The sequence below is a fragment of the Podarcis gaigeae genome, assembly GCF_964106915.1.
Source record: "Podarcis gaigeae genome assembly, chromosome: 6".
In the NCBI taxonomy this organism is placed as follows: domain Eukaryota; kingdom Metazoa; phylum Chordata; class Lepidosauria; order Squamata; family Lacertidae; genus Podarcis; species Podarcis gaigeae.
The window spans coordinates 93,506,262-93,522,465 of record NC_139682.1 but is presented as its reverse complement, the minus strand read 5'-3'; the positions used below and the strand labels follow the sequence as shown (position 1 = coordinate 93,522,465).

General features: G+C 46.1%; 1 protein-coding gene across 1 annotated transcript in view; it reads left to right on the top strand.

The window, feature by feature from the left end:
• The first annotated feature begins 789 nt into the window (after positions 1–789).
• The window catches only part of FAM163A (family with sequence similarity 163 member A), a 100,451-nt gene continuing 85,036 nt past the window's right edge, over positions 790–16,204 (top strand). The window contains exon 1 of the mRNA XM_083744043.1: positions 790–2,072. The gene's annotated coding sequence lies outside the window, so the exon portion shown is untranslated. The remainder of the gene's footprint in view (positions 2,073–16,204) is intronic.

Below are 16,204 nucleotides of genomic sequence, written 5' to 3'. Positions count from 1 at the left end.
GCTAAATTTAAAAATTCCTGTTTTTGCTCCCTGTTAGGAACTGTAGAAACAGGCTGCTATCAAACACCTGGAAAACTACCAGCACATGACCGTTGGGCTCACTTCAGCCCACTGTGTTGCAAGGAATGCCTAAAGTAGACAGTGCTGAGCTAGACTTGGAACCAGTGCTTTGGCTCCCTTTACTGCCTGGCCTGGGGAATTGAGAAGAGGCCAGTATTAGATGGCTTTGGATGCCACAGTGGTACTGTGGGGATAATGCCCAATTTTACCAGCCCAAAACTCTTTGGATAGTGTCAGCCACCACTAGAAAGGAAGCAATAAACAAAGGAGGTCTGTAGCCATGCTCTTTCACCCTGCCTTATTGAGGAATCAAAGCATTCTGATTGGATGGGGCTTTTCGCAGCACGAGGGACCTTTGAGGGATACCAGGGATGTAGTCTATTCCATAGATAGAGATTTAAGCAGAAAATAGCAGGCTTTGGTGTGCTGATTTAATATGCTCAAAAAGTCTGATATATTTGGCAAGAGGATAATAGAGCTGCGAGTGCACGTACTAATCTCTCTCTTTTAATACTATGACAAGTTTTCATTTGTTCACTTAATCTTTCCTATTGCATCCTTTTGGGAACGTTCCATGGTATCTGAGCCAAACGGCAGGCACTGGGTCACTGCTTTTCCTCCGCCCCCTTAAAAAAGATACTTGACGCACACTAGTGACCCGCTTTTGGGTGTGCAGCCAGAAAAAAGATGGGGCATTTTGATTTCAAATAAACATGCGCGATCCTATAGGCACGTAGCGGATGCACAGACTCAAAGCAGCCAGCATTTCTTTCGCTTTCTCGCATTGTCTTTATCCTGTTAATAAGAAAATCCGTTTATTTTGGTCCAGGCAAAAGGTCAAAAAAATAATAATTAAAACCCGGCCAAGCGGACGTAAAGCTTCATTTGCGATGATTGAGGCGAAGGATCAGGATGCGCGCCGCTGATGAGCGCCGACTAATGAGGTTAGAAAAGGATTTTATCCCCAATAACGAGCTACTGGAGAGCTTTCAGCACCACGGACAGCAGCCAAAGGGAGGGCCGGAGCTGCCTGGTTAATCGTATTCAGCGGGCGCTGGCAGCAACTCCTCAGTTAGCATCTGTCGATTTTTTAAACGGACTCCAGAGGGGAGTTGGCAACCTGCAACCTGTTGGGCCAAATGGGCTCGTAGCTCCCGCTCTCTTTCCTTTTGCTCTTCTGCTCTGCAGCTCAAGCGAAATCTCTCGGGGCCTCCTTCCCTCCAGAGGCTCCACCCTTCGGATGCTTCTCAGTCACCGAGTCGGAGCAGAACTCGAAGTTTCCGTGTGTGTGTGTTTAAGCAGATGCTGCAGCTTTTTGGAGGTGGGAGATGCTCTGCAGCACCTTCTGCCCTCTTTGCCCAGCTGAGCTGTGCTCAAACAGAGCGGCTGGCGGTTCTTAGCAGGGGCTCGCGAGGTCCCTGAAGCCCAACCTGGGAAAACGCAAACCGCTTAGCTTTCTTTCCTTCTTTCCTTTTCAAAACGTCTTTTTAAACGTTGCATTGTTTCGGCGAACTTCAGTGATTTTGCTCTCCGCGCATCACAGTCTCTTAAACGGGATTGTTTGGAGCTGGCTGAAAACTCGGGGAGTCATCCCAGCAGACTGAGATTGTGGTTTCGGGCTCCTGCTGATCGCACCCCACATTTAACCCCCCCCCCCATTCGCATGCTCGTCTCTCCGCCTGGCTTCTCGCAGTGCGCGTGGGCGGAGGAAGGGGGGTCCCCCTCCCCTCGGCAGAGCATGAAGCATCGGCGCCCCCTGCAGCAGGGGGGGATCCAGCACACGCTTTTGGAGAGCCCGGCCAGGAAGCACGCCAGACGCGCCTCGGCGAGAGCTTGAGGGCGCGTGGTGCGCCACCTCCCTCCTGCCCGCGCCGCTGCGCTCCCGCCGCCTTTGCTGCTGCCAGTCTACACACTTTCCACCCGCCACTGCCTTGCCTGCTGGAACCAGGGGTGCTCAGACCCTCGCAGAATAGGCAATCGGCCCATCCAGCCAAAACAGAGACGCCCCCCAGGTAAGTTGCTCTGAAATCCACGCTCGCCTGGGTGCATGCGTGTGTGTGTATTTTTCTCTGTTGCGCCCCTGCCCCTCTGAAAGATCTGTTGGAGGGAATCTGCAGCAAAGTGGCGGCACTGTGGGCTTTGTGACACGAGGGGAAGGGAAGTCCGAAGGGCATTTCCTTGCAAAACGGCGCGAAGGGCTTGCACAGTGTGTTTGTGTGGTGTGTTTGTGTAGTGGCAGGGTTGGGGGACCGACCCGTCCTCGCTCCCTCCCTTTTGCGTGGAGACTCGCGGCGCGTTTCCACCTATCTCCAGCTGCCATGGTCTTTCGTTTTGTCGGCTGGAGTGACACTCCACCGCCACCCCCCTCCCTACGGAGAATGGTCACTCGGTTTCCCCTAACATCCCGCCCCTTCTGAAGACAGCTTGCTTGTTCTGGGATCCACGGATCTGGCGCGATCGCGCCTTGGAAAACAAACCTGCGCGGCGCGGAGACGCGGTGGAGAGACGCCTCGAGGCTGCTTAGCATTCAGAGGGGTCTTCGCAGACCGAAGCTTTCTTCTGCTCTCTGCGCCCTTCCAGTCAGTTCCTGAAATATATATATGGATTTGTGTGTTTTGCTTCCCTTCCCTCTGGCTTTCCTTTGTTGGAGAAGGGTGTCTTTGTGTTGGAATTCTGCCAGTGGGGGGGTGCAATGCAAATAAACACAAGATTGCTGAGTTATGCTGGGGCTGGTTCCTACGCGCTCCCTTTGACAGACCTCCAAGGCGTTTTGGCTAATTGAACATTTCGGGTTTCTCTTTCTGTAAGAATTAGAAGGATCATAAAATCGGGAGAAAAGAGGGCAACTCTTTGTAGCAGCCTCTGTAGACGAAGCCGGTCCTTTTGCTTGTGAGTTTATGGGTGGTGGTGGAATGAAATCCAGGCATCAAATATAACTACAGAGGGGGGCAATTCCGTATTTTGTTTTGTATTTCCCCTTTTGAGTTACACTCAGGGGTTCCTTTGCCATGAAGGGGGGCAGGCAGAGTGGGATTTCACCCATGAGGCACACTTCATTAAGAAGTTTTCATTGAGCGTTCATTTCAATGGGGCTTGTACAATCTACTTCTCGGTGGATTGTATGTGAGGCTGATGAGCATACTGTCTGTGTTTTTATTTTCTTCCTCAGGCACCAAAGTATCTCAGGTCAGCCCTGAGCCTGTTTTTATGTTGAATCCAGTTAAGTTGTTGGTGCGATGTAGTCACTAAAGAGACCACATTTACCAGCTCTGCACACAAACGAAACCGCACCTGATTCTATCCCAGTAGTCATCACTATGGGATGTTAGGGGGGACAGTCTTCATCTTTTGCGATCCCTCGTAGCCAAGTAAGATGGTCTTCCGTGAACACAGTCTTAACAGTGAGTCCGTAAGTGACTGTGGAGGCCAATTCTGGATCCACACATCCTTCCACGGTGGGGACATAGGTTTCCGGGGTGGAAGCTAATCATGGTGAGGGTTTGCCAAACATGCCTTCCTCTTAGCACGTTTCTTCCTTTTGTCCTGAGTTTGAGCGTCTTCCATGACACCTTTGGTAGAGGCTATTTTCCAGTTGGAGCACTTGCAGGCCAGTGTTTCCCAGTTGTCGGTGTTTCTCAAGGCAAATCTAAAAAAAAGTAGTAGAAAGTCTTTAAGCCTCTTTTGTTGACCTCTGGTGGGGGACACGCCATGCTCCTTCTGGGGTAGTTTGCTCACTTTTGGTTCCCACCTTGCACTCAGGTCTCACCTGTGGCTCCTAGAAGCATGTGACAGTGGCCACACCCTGAGAATGGCTTCAACAGGCCAGCTAAACCATGTGAGGGTAGCTGATGTGTCTCAGACCCTCAGTGAGTTAGGGACTTCTTCTGTATGCAAAGGCAGGCTCCAGCAGATTGAGTGGACAAGACCAGTCCAATGGTCAAGAAAGTGGTTTCTGCATGTGGGAAGAGGGAAGTGAGTTGGCAGATGAGGCTTGTCAACCTGGGAAGGGAGCCCATCTAGGAGAAGGAAAACTCTGATCCTAAACTCCACTGCCTTCTCCTTGAGAGAAGAAAAGGTTAAGGAGCAGGGCTCCCCCCCCCAGTTTAGTTCCAGCACCTCTCAGGTGGGTTATGCCAACTTTCAGGTGGGTACCATAGGTGCCAACTCCCTGGGGCCCTGGGTACCCAAGCACCCACAAAACTCCCCATGAAGGCACTGGGCACCCACAAATTTCGATGCCAGGGCCACGCATGCTGCATGGCACCCACGGCCCGGGCACCCATGGTCGCGGGGCCAAGTTGGCACTCCTGGTGGGTGCCACTGCCATTCTAAGGAAATGAGGGAGGTGTTTGTGGTGAGTTCCAGCACCTCTTTTTCTAGAAGAATAGGAGTGAACCCTCCACAAATTCAGGGTCCCTAAGTTGTATGCCTCCTTCTGGCAACTCTTTCAAGCCAAGATCGTGCAAATGTATTGCTCTGCGTGGATGCACCCACAAGCAAGATAACAGTTCTGAAGAAAGAAAGCTTTCTTTGGGTTTAAATGGTGGGATGCCTGAATCGCAGCAAGCATGAGTATTTCAGGAGAGGCATTCCCTCCTGTCTGAATGGAGAGGTAGGAGAGAGGCCTCTTCTTAGAAAGCACAGGCTTGCAAAAAAATCCCAAACATCTTTTATTATTATTATTATTATTATTATTATTATTATTATTTGCTTGTTGAAGAACTGAGGACACACTTCTAAGTCAGTTAATAGATTCTGTAAATGTATTTATATTTCAGGGTTTTATACAACAACATGTATACAAAAAAAGGTAAAGCCATTAAAAACAGGACTGGCTACTCAAAGTTTTTAAAAGTCAACCTCTTTCTCTGTGTGAGCAGCTCTGTGTGAAGTGTTGCCTGTGGATAAGCAGTTTTCATGGCTCAGTCTCTCCTTAAAGGAAATGTATCTCATAACTTTCTTTTGAAAGGAATGTCTGCGAATTAAAACTCATTATCTTGCTGAACAGAAATCTTGGGTGGCTGTCACCATTCAGCAGCCTGTAACTCGTTCTGGCGAATGTACCTTTCAGTCCTGAAAATTGGAAGGGGTGAGAGTTATATGATTATATCTCTTAATAGTGTTTATAGCGGGGAGGGCTCAAGCTGGCAGGGGGAAGGTTTCCCTGAAAATCTTTTATTTGTTTCCTTCTCCACATCCGTAACAGAAAAGCACACTCTGTACTGCATTGTGCTCTGCCTAGCCTGGTCATTTATATCCCTCCAGTGCACAACTCCATATAATAACCCCTGTGTTAGGTTTGTACTGGAATTCTAAATGCTGATTCTTGCAAAAGAGCACCTCTTCTTTCTTCTTCTTTCTTTGGTGATCACTCGTAGCCAATTAAGATTGTCTTCCAAAAACACGGTTTTAACAATGAGTCCGTAAGTGACTGTGGAGGCCGGTTCTGGATCCACACAGTGGGGACATTGGACCTATGAAAACATTCACCATATATTCTGGCTGCTATTTCTCTCCACAGTATTCATTGTGCATGATTCTGATTGTGTGTGCGTTTGTTTGTGTGTGTGTGTGAGAGAGAGAGGACTTTCAAGCATATTTTAGAATATTCTCTGTCTGTTGAGATAGACAACTTTATCTGGAGAGAGGGTTTTTTTTAGCTGTAGTGTGATGCCAGTTGTAATGTTTCTGTTATAGAACATCATTCGGGTTTGCTCTGCAGCCAGGCAGCTGCTGTGATTAATATAGCAACAGAAAGCGTAGGTTGTGGTTCTTTGACTGAGCATCTTTACTAGCAGTTTAAGGATTGTAATATACTTTGTAGGTAATTAGGAAAGAGCTTCACTTTGCAATAAAGCTAAAGGTTAATGATCAAACGGATTAAACAAATGCCGATGACACCTAAGGAGTATACCTGCTTTCTCTGTGCGTATTACTCTGTAGTTACACAGGTCTTCACTTTAGCCAGAGATCAGTTTCAAAATACTGTTTATTTGACTAGTAGCCAAAGAGCTGACCAGTTGGTTCAAATCAAAACAATAAAATATATCCTCTGTGACATATAAATGTGGTGGCTTCTGCTGAGATTTCATGCTGCTTCTCCTTACTTCTTTGTCATCCAGAGCAGATCACAGGTGGAGAAGCCATAGCAATGCCACCCCTTGGATTCTGCCGCCTAAGGCAGCTGCCTCAGGTCACCGCATGTGTGGGCCGGCCCTGCCTATATAGCATTACACAACTAGCTGACTGTAGGTGACTCTTGGGGCGGCCCTGTGCAAAAGTCAATTACCTAGGGTTGCCATATTTCAAACAGTGAAAATCCGGACAGAAAAGTATTCCAGAGATGTCTTGGAAATTCTTGACATACGGCAACCCTACAATTATCTTTTGAAACTTTTCTGGGCAGCCATTTGTGGTGTGTTGAACAAGGAGTAGCACGGGCTGTTTCTATGCGACCGGTGTTGATTCATTCCACTGTATTTCTAACTGGCTGCATTTAAAATCTGAATAAGAAGGGGAGGTCAGGGATAGGAAAGGTCACATTTCTTTGTTTTTCTTTCCCCCTTTCCCCCTTCCTATTTATTTTTGCCCACAGGGTCAAAATCCTCCCAGGTAGGGACAGCATAATTCAATCCGCGGTCACCTTCCTTTAGCAGGCACGAGTAAATTATGGCCTTAATAAAAAACTGTTCCTGGGCAAGATAATTTAATATCGGGATGTTGCTCTTGTCAATTTGCTGTTGACTCTTATGTGACTAACTGTTGGACTTCAACCAGCCCGGCGTTCATTTAGAAGAATGGGAAGCAATAGGCATTCTCTCCATTGCAGTCTGATTTTCTTCTTTCTCTCTGTGTGTGCTTGTGTCAAATTCGACGGAGGAACAGTCTCCAACGAGAGGTGGTGGAGGATTTTAAGCAGAGGTTGAATCATAGAATCATAGAATTGTGTCATTGGAAGGCACTCTAGTCCAACCCGCTACGGATCCAGACACTTGTCATGTATGATCCAGCTGAGATCCCTACATTTCAGGGGGTTGGACTAGATGACCCTGCAATTCTATGATTTCTTCCCCAAGCAATTTCACCATTTGAAGGTCAGAATCCTCAACATTAATGGGTTTGCTCCTGAAATGAAATATTTAACTTGGCTCCGTTACTGCCTCTTCCTTGAAAGTATGTTTCATGCTTCATTTGCCAGTGGTGTTAAGAGATTTCATGCCATATTTTTTCTTTCCTCTCAGCTAGAAATCTGTAAAGGGTGTGTACGCACACTCATGAGACGTGCAGAGGTGTGTGTGAGCGTATGTACAAATATGTTCAGTGACCATATGATGCATTCATCTGTGTGTACTTGAATCTTGCTGTACATTTTTCACCTGTTTAAATCTGCTTCAATGTGATACTATATCACTGCAGAACTCCCTGTATAAATGTGGATCTCCTGGGCAGAATCAGTGCCTAATTTTAACAGAGGCTGAGGAAAAAGTCATTTGGCATGTACCTGTCAGTAGACTACTTCTTTTTTTTTACTATGATCAGATATTTCAATAATAGGTACTGCTGTGGCAGGAAGGTAAATGGTTTTCCCGTGTGCTCTGGCTTCCGTTACGGTGTTCTGTTGCAGAACAGCAGTGGCATACACTGAGAGGAAGAAAGTGGTGGTTGGTTCAAAACAACAGCAGAAATTTCAGAGGAAGACAGTGATTTTAAACAATGGTAGAGGTTTGAGTAAAGTGCTGTGGAATCCCTGATGACTCCTTGATGAGGTAGCTGAAGAATGGAAGTGAGAGAAGTTTGAGTACAGTAAGACGGGGGAGAACACTGAAAGGGGGGGGGAGTGGATGATTTAAACCACAGTTGAGGTTTGAATAAATACTTGTATGAAATAATACTGAGTGGCCATTTCAAACAACAGAGGTTTGGATAAAGCAGGAGTGGAGAGACAGAGAAGGGAAAGTGCCATTTAAAACAATGGCAGACAGAGGGTTGAGTAGTAATATAAGAATAATAATAATTTATTATTTATATCCTGCCCATCTGGCTTGGTTTCCCCAGCCACTCTGGGCGGCTTCCAACCGAATCTTAAAATACAATGGTCTGCTAAACATTAAAAGCTTCCCTAAACAGGGCTGCCTTCAGATGTCTTCTAAAAGTCTGGTAGTTGTTGTTCTCTTTGACATCTGGTGGGAGGGCGTTCCACAGGGCGGGTGCCACTACTGAGAAGGCCCTCTGCCTGGTTCCCTTGGCTTCTTGCAAAACAAGCAGAGAGTGACACTGGGAAGAGTGGCAGTTTAAAATAAGGTTTGAGTACAACAAGAAGTGATTTTGGAAAGCCTCTGTTCTGCCAGCTGTTTAGTGTTAACCATCTCTCCTATTTATCTTTGTTATAAACAGTTTTTAAAAATGACAACAACCTGTCAGTGCTTCTCCATCCCAGCTTTACTCAAACCTCTGCTGTGGTTTAAAATTGCCATTTTGCTCTCAGTAATATTCTGCTCCTACTTTACTGAAACTGCTGCTGCTGTTTAAAACAGCCACATTTTTCCTTTCAGTGTCTTTCCCTCCTCACTCTACTCAAACGTCTCCCTCCTTCATTCCTCAGCTGCCTCATATGTGTGAGAGAAAATATGAAGAGCCCTCAAATATTCCACAGTACCTTCACACAATGTATTTAACTCCTGGCACCGTGCGTTGTTTTCAACATGAAGTTCCAGATTCAATGTACAGTGGTACCTCGGGTTACATACACTTCAGGTTACATACGCTTCAGGTTACAGACTCTGCTAACCCAGAAATAGTGCTTCAGGTTAAGAACTTTGCTTCAGGATGAGAACAGAAATCGTGCTCCGGCGGTGTGATAGCAGCAGGAGGCCCCATTAGCTAAAGTGGTGCTTCAGGTTAAGAACAGTTTCAGGTTAAGAACGAATTAAGTACTTAACCCGAGGTACCACTGTAGTAATTTAGAAGATATATTTTATTAACAAGCAAACACCCATATATGTACAACATTCATAACTGAACTAGCTGCATAACAGAACAAGCTGAGAGCTTGGCTCTTCAGATACAATAACGTATATAATCATGGGGTGTGTGCCCAAAAGAGGCTGCATAATAGGAGAGAGGATGGGCCATGGGCGTGGAGAGGTCTGTGTTCAAGGGAGAGTCAAGAAAAGCAAGGAGCAGGGAGGAGGAGGAGGAGTTTGGATTTGATATCCCGCCTTTCACTCCCCTTCAGGAGTCTCAAAGCAGCTAACATTCTCCTTTCCCTTCCTCCCCCACAACAAACACTCTGTGAGGTGAGTGGGGCTGAGAGACTTCAGAGAAGTGTGACTGGCCCAAGGTCACCCAGCAGCTGCAGGTGGAGGAGCGGAGACGCGAACCCGGTTCCCCAGATTACGAGTCTACCGCTCTTAACCACTACACCACACTGGCTCACAGGGGAGATAATGAGTGGAAGTAAAAATGGAGGTGCAAAAAAGGAGGGAGTGGGAGGCATGAGGACCGGGGTAAAGATGAAAGCGGAGGCATGAAAAGGTCTGCAGAATAGAAGGGATGGTGTATTTATAACTGGGCAGAAGGTAAACAGAGGGCTTAGTAGCTGCAGTGTGGGGGAGAAAGAGGATGCAAGCCGTCTGCGTGCACGGAGGGGTTGCACAAAAGGAGGGTGAGGAGGCAGGGAGTGAGAGAGATAATTGGTGCAAAGTGGGTCTTCAGAATAGAAGGAAGAAGTGGCTTCAGAAGTGAGGTTGGGCTGGGGAAAAGTGAGCTTAGGTACTTGCAAGGGGTAGGAAAAAGAAGCTCTAGAGGGTTAATATGAAGGGAATAGCAGGGGATGGTTGAGCAGGCTGAGCAGAGGCACAGCCCCTGGTACATACATAAATAGATTATCTCCCCTCCACCCGCAGTTTCTCTTTCCTCCTGTCCTTCCCTTTGAGTTCTCCCGAACTCATCAGGCTGGATGTTAACAAAGCAGGGCGTGGATGAGGCATAATAAATGATGTCATGACTACAAAATTAAATAAATGACCTAACGGCTGCAATACCCAACTTAATTGTCTTGTTTTTCTTCATCCTCCCATCCCTTGCTTTGTGTAACATCCAGCCTGATGAAGAATTCTAGAGAACGCAAAAGCTTTTCCTCTGTTTTGTGACGTTATGGTTTGTTCAAATGGAAATATTGACTAGCTATAGATTTTTGAGGGTTCCCCCTTTATGGACCAAAATGCTTGCTTTTTGCTTTTCCTATTCCTGGAGGTGTTTTGTCACTTTGTGTAATGTATAATATGTAATACATACTGATGCTATACAACTTAGCTGTGATTGCTAACACATTCCTGTCTGTTTTATTCAGAAGTAAGTTCTACTGCATTGACTGGGTTTACTCTCAAGTAGGTGAGCCTTGAAATGCCCAGACTACCAGCAGCTCTGTCTGTTGTTGCCCCTGGCTCTGCCTACCATTAACTATCCTGCTGTCAACTCTGTCCCTCTAGCAACAAGAGGCACCAGCTGCCACGGATCCTGTGCACACAGCTCCAGAAGTTCTGGTTTGCGTCTCCCTCTATGTGAATGGAAAAACAAACCATGAAGCGGTAGCTTAGCAGTCTATCCAAACTCTGGATTGTGGGCTTTTTTGCCTTAACAAACCATGGTTGCTAGGCCTGCAACAAATGCTGGCTCCCCTTTGTGGTTTGTTTATCTGCTTCCATGAAGGGAAAAGTGAAGCAGAAGGGCTTGTCTGGATGCGTTCTTGTATGGTACAGTAAACCAAGGCTTTGCATTACGTACGACTGTGGCCAATGTGTTAAGTCATTTGGCAGTGATTTCCAGAACTGAACTTACCTGGCATTAAAAGGAGATAAGGCAAATTCCTCCATTGACATATCTCCCAACATCTGGTAGCTAAGTCTGCTCTATTCCGGTTTCTGCCAACCTAGCAGTTCGAAAGCACACCAGTGCGAGTAGATAAATAGATACCACTATGGCAGGAAGGTAAATGGTGTTTCCGTGCCCTCTGGCACTCGTCACAGTGTCCCGTTGTGCCAGAAGCAGTTTAGCTGTCTGTGGACAAACACTGGCTCCCTCTGCCTGAAAGCGAGATGAGCGCTGCATCCCATAGCTGCCTTTGACTGGACTCAACCGTCCAGAGGTCATTTACCTTTTTATTTTATTTTTTACCAGCTTCCAGGTACACTGATGCAGCAAAATAGCCCAGGTTTCCCACCATAACTTTCTGTGATGCAATATGGATATAACCAATTTGTTCATTGTTGGAAGGGCAGAAGTACTACATCTTATGTGTGTGCCTATTAATATGTAAAACGTGGCCTTTACGCAGGGGGATTGGGACTGGATATTTAAGGGCAAAGACGTGCTGAAGTAGAGACAGCCTCTGCAAATGCTTTATGGAAGCCAGAAAGGTGTTTTTAAGGATCATCAACCAATAGAAAGGCTTTGTTGATATCATGAGAAAACTCACTGGATATATGAGGCCACTTTGAAAGGGGGATTGCGTAGCTTCCTGGACTGCCTGAAATGACCGTAAAGTTGTTTGTTTTCCATGTGGAAAGTGGTACCTATTATATTTTTATTTATTTATTGAATGTATATCTTTCCCTTTCTCTTGAAGGAGCCCAGGGTGACATATGACAGTAGATAAATGGATAAATTGTTTGACAGCTGATTTTTATATTTTCTTTACAAAAGGCACTGGTAGTCAATGTCAAATTTTTGGCGTCATGAATTAGCAAATGTTTTAGAATTCAAAGGAAAGAAGTGTACCATAGCTGTATGATGCATGGCGTTGCTGGGGGTGATGATTGATAGTTTTGACTGTAATCTTCTGAAGTGTCCTTCTCATCCTTCTTAATAACAAATGTTCCTGATCATCCTCTGGAAGTGTATCTAACCAGTGATGAAGAAGGATTTGGAAATGTGGAGTTTGAAATATAATAATAATAATAATAATAATAATAATAATAATAATAATAATAATATTTTTTAAAAATGTTACTTATGCCCTGCCCTCCCTGGCCAGAGCCGGGCTCAGGGTGGCTAACACCAGTAAAATTACAATAAAAACATAATGGGGGGGGGTGGAACCAATTTAAAATACAGGTTAAAATGCAGCCTCATTTTAATAGTAGCCCACAGATCAAAACCATAAAGGGAGGGAAACAAAAGGGTCAGACTAAGCATAGATTTGATCCAAGGTAGTGTTGGACTTCAATCAAGTCGTCTTTCCCTCACCTTATCTTATACTAAAAAGTCCAAAATGTTGCAACTCAAGGGGAGTAGCTCTAACCCGTTGGATCATTTCAGCTGCTCTTTTCTATCTCTACAATGTCCTTTTTGAGGTGTGGCACCCAGAACTGAACACAGCATTCTAAATGTCGTCACACTGAAGATTTATATACCCGTATTTTTCGCTCTATAACACGCACTTGACCATAACACACACGTAGTTTTTAGAGGAGGAAAATCCGTAGGCATGCTGCCCATAGGCATTCCCTCCATAACACGCATGGACATTTCCCCTTACTTTTTAGGAGGAAAAAAGTGAGTGTTGTGGTGCAAAAAATACGGTAATAACATCAGTTTTATTTTCAATTCCTCTCCTAATGATCCCTTGCATGAAAGTTACCTTGTCCACAGCTGGCACACACTGGGTCAACGTGTTCATTGAGCTCAACAGGACTTCCCTTCCTCCTCTCCCACACCCTCTGTTTCCCCCCTAAATCTGTTCTGGAGGGTTTGGGGAACCCCCAAAACACTTTTAGGGAGGTGTGAAGGGAGAAGGGGAAAAATTCCTGTTGCATGAGTAGACCTCATCTCCCCCCCCACCAAAAAAAACCATACCCCACATTGCTATGTTGAATTCCAACTAACATCTGCAGGTCCAGTTGCACAAAAGCAGAGGATGGTTAAAAACTACCAGTGCCCCAGCTGAGCTGCAGACTGAGTATTTTTTTCCATTAGATGACAGCATTCAGCTTCCACCTGGAGTGTAGAGAAGAAGAGGAAGAGTTTGGATTTGATATCCCGCTGTATCACTACCCAAAGGAGTCTCAAAGTGGCTAACAATCTCCTTTTCCCTTCCTCCCCCACAACAAACACTCTGTGAGGTGAGTGAGGCTGAGAGACTTCAGAGAAGTGTGACTAGCCCAGGGTCACCCAGCAGCTGCATGTGGACGAGCGGGGAAGCGAACCCGGTTCACCAGATTACAAGTCAACTGCTTTTAACCACGACACCACATGGCCCCTGAGACACTCTTGAAAGAGGCTTGTGTCTCTGGGCAGACATGCTAAGGTTGTTTGGTTACCCCCTCATTTAATATGGAAGTGCAGTTTCATCCAGAATATGGAACTGAGATCAGCACCTTTGAATAATGAACCAAGGACCGCATAATTAAGGGACTCAAAACCATTTCCTCCAGCTCATAGGCCCTATTTTGATTTACAAGTTCTTCAGGAATTAGCCTTGCTCTCTTCAAAGGTTTATCTCCCCCTCTGGCGCAGTGCACAATTAATATAAACTATCATTGGGTGCCACTGGAAGAGCCGCAATTACAAAACTTCAAACAGAAATATTACCACCCAAAAAGGTGACAGTTAAATATGGAGCCATATCAAAAAAATATTTCACAGCCTCATTCATGAGCTAGACCGTCTAGACATCAGCGGCTGCATCCCTTTAATTTGATCACCTACTATTTTAGGGTAATGCCGCTTCTTCACTAATGGCAAAGTAACTGGGGCAAAAAAAGACCCCCCCAAAACCTCCTGCTAAGGCCAAAGTGCACATTATATATTACAGCATAGGCAAGCAGGTGGATTGAGTTATAAATGGCTAATGGCAGATTCAGTATAGTGCACAGTAAAGGTAAAGGTAAAGGGACCCCTGACCATATATTTCACTTTTTTTGGAAGAGGTTTCCTTCTATTATTAAAGGTAAAGATAAAGGGACCCCTGACCATTAGGTCCAGTCATGACCGACTCTGGGGTTGCGGCGCTCATCTTATTTTATTGGCCAAGGGAGCCGGCGTACAGCTTCCGTGTCATGTGGCCAGCAGGACTAAGCCACTTCTGGCGAACCAGAGCAGTGCACAGAAATGCCGTTTACCTTCCCACCACAGTGGTACCTATTTATCTACTTGCACTTTGACGTGCTTTCGAACTGCTAGGTTGACAGGATCAGGGACCGAGCAACGGGTGCGCACCCTGTCACGGGGATTCGAATTGCCGACCTTCTGATCAGCAAGTCCTAGGCTCTGTGGTTTAACCCACAGCGCCACCCGCGTCCCGTAGTGCACAGTATACTTAGACAAATGCTGGACATGCCTTCAAAATGGAACTGCCTTGGATGTTCCTGGGCAAGGTACAAAGGGGTACAGCACTTCCCCGGCTGAGCTGCAGCTTCCTTTAGTTAAGCAAGAAGAAGCAAATAACAAAGATGGACCACGCAGCCACCTCAACCTGCAGGAAGAACTCTCTTGTCTGCACATCTAATAAAACTGAATGCTGCATCTGATGTTAGAATCATAGAATCATAGAATCCTAGAGTTGGAAGAGACCACAAGGGCCATCGAGTCCAACCCCCTGCCAAGCAGGAAACACCATCAGAGCACTCCTGACATATGGTTGTCAAGCCTCTGCTTAAAGACCTCCAAAGAAGGAGACTCCACCACACTCCTTGGCAGCAAATTCCACTGTCAAACAGCTCTTACTGTCAGGAAGTTTTTCCTATGTTTAGGTGGAATCTTCTTTCTTGTAGTTTGGATCCATTGCTCCGTGTCCGCTGCTCTGGAGCAGCAGAAAACAACCTTTCTCCCTCCTCTATGTGACATCCTTTTATATATTTGAACATGGCTATCATATCACCCCACTGGGCGGGAGAAGCCCTCAATGAGCACTTCCCCCAAGGCATGTTCAAATCTGGAGCTCTCCTTGGCTTCTTCTTCTAGGGAAGCATCCTTTTGATAGGGGTGAGGGGCTATTTTCAGTTGAGAAGTGACAGATTGGAGGACAGCATTCCTATTGCCCTCTCCAGCTCCAACAGAGCCATCTCCCTTCTACTGAGATCCAAGCGAATTTACCCTTGCAAGCACGCATCTGGCTTCCCTTGGATGGGAAAGCAGTTGGGTGAGGAGGCTCTGAGTGGCAAAGCACCAAATGGGGGGGGGGGAGTGACGCACCCCACAAGCTACACCTGTCAACTGAAACTCTCCTCCCAAATCTGCATTTCCCTAGAAGCAGCAGCTGTTGGAGTCTTAATGAGCACGTTGGCATGCAACTGGTGTGTCCTCTGGCCCTAAGCCAGGGTTGCCGTAATTTGATATTGGCACCTAGGAATTTGAAAAATGTTTTTGGGATTAGTCTAAGCCGTGCAATGAGGTACAAATTAGATAAAGTGATACCACCCCTTCTGCGCGGGGCTTATGTTGCTGTACGAGTTGGCAAGGTTGTGTGTGATGCAAAGGTCACTGATATTTAAAACAGTATTTCTCACGTGTCTGATACTTTCAGAGTCAGAATTACCAACCCTTGGAGACGCTTACGCCCTGGGCCTGTGACTTACCTGTGCTTCTTTACTGGAAGGAAATATGCCTACAGTAGTGACTTAGGCAGGTGTGCAAAGGGCAGAATCATGTATGATTGGTTCGCACTCAGCAGAAATCACCTGCCTCTAGCAGAGGTTGATTGGCTGCCGCCTGTCTAGTTTGGTATTTTGGATTCATTAAAGTCCAAAATTCATTAAGGGGACATCCATTGCTCCTGCAAAACAGTGGTACCTCTGGTTACGTACTTAATTCGTTCCAGAGGTCCGTTTTTAACCTGAAACTGTTCTTAACCTGAAGCACCACTTTAGCTAATGGGGCCTCCCGCTGCTGCCGGAGCACGATTTCTGTTCTCATCCTGAAGCAAAGTTCTTAACCTGAAGCCCTATTTCTGGGTTAGCGGAGTCTGTAACTTGAAGCTTATGTAAACCGAGGTACCACTGTACACACAAAACGTCACTAGTTCAATCTCTCTCTGGCATCTCCAAGTTAGGCCTGGATAACTTTTGTGTGCAACCCTAGACAACCTCTGCCAGTCAAGGGGAAACTTTAAAGCTGCAGTTGTTGTTTTGGAGGTAAAGAAGCCAAT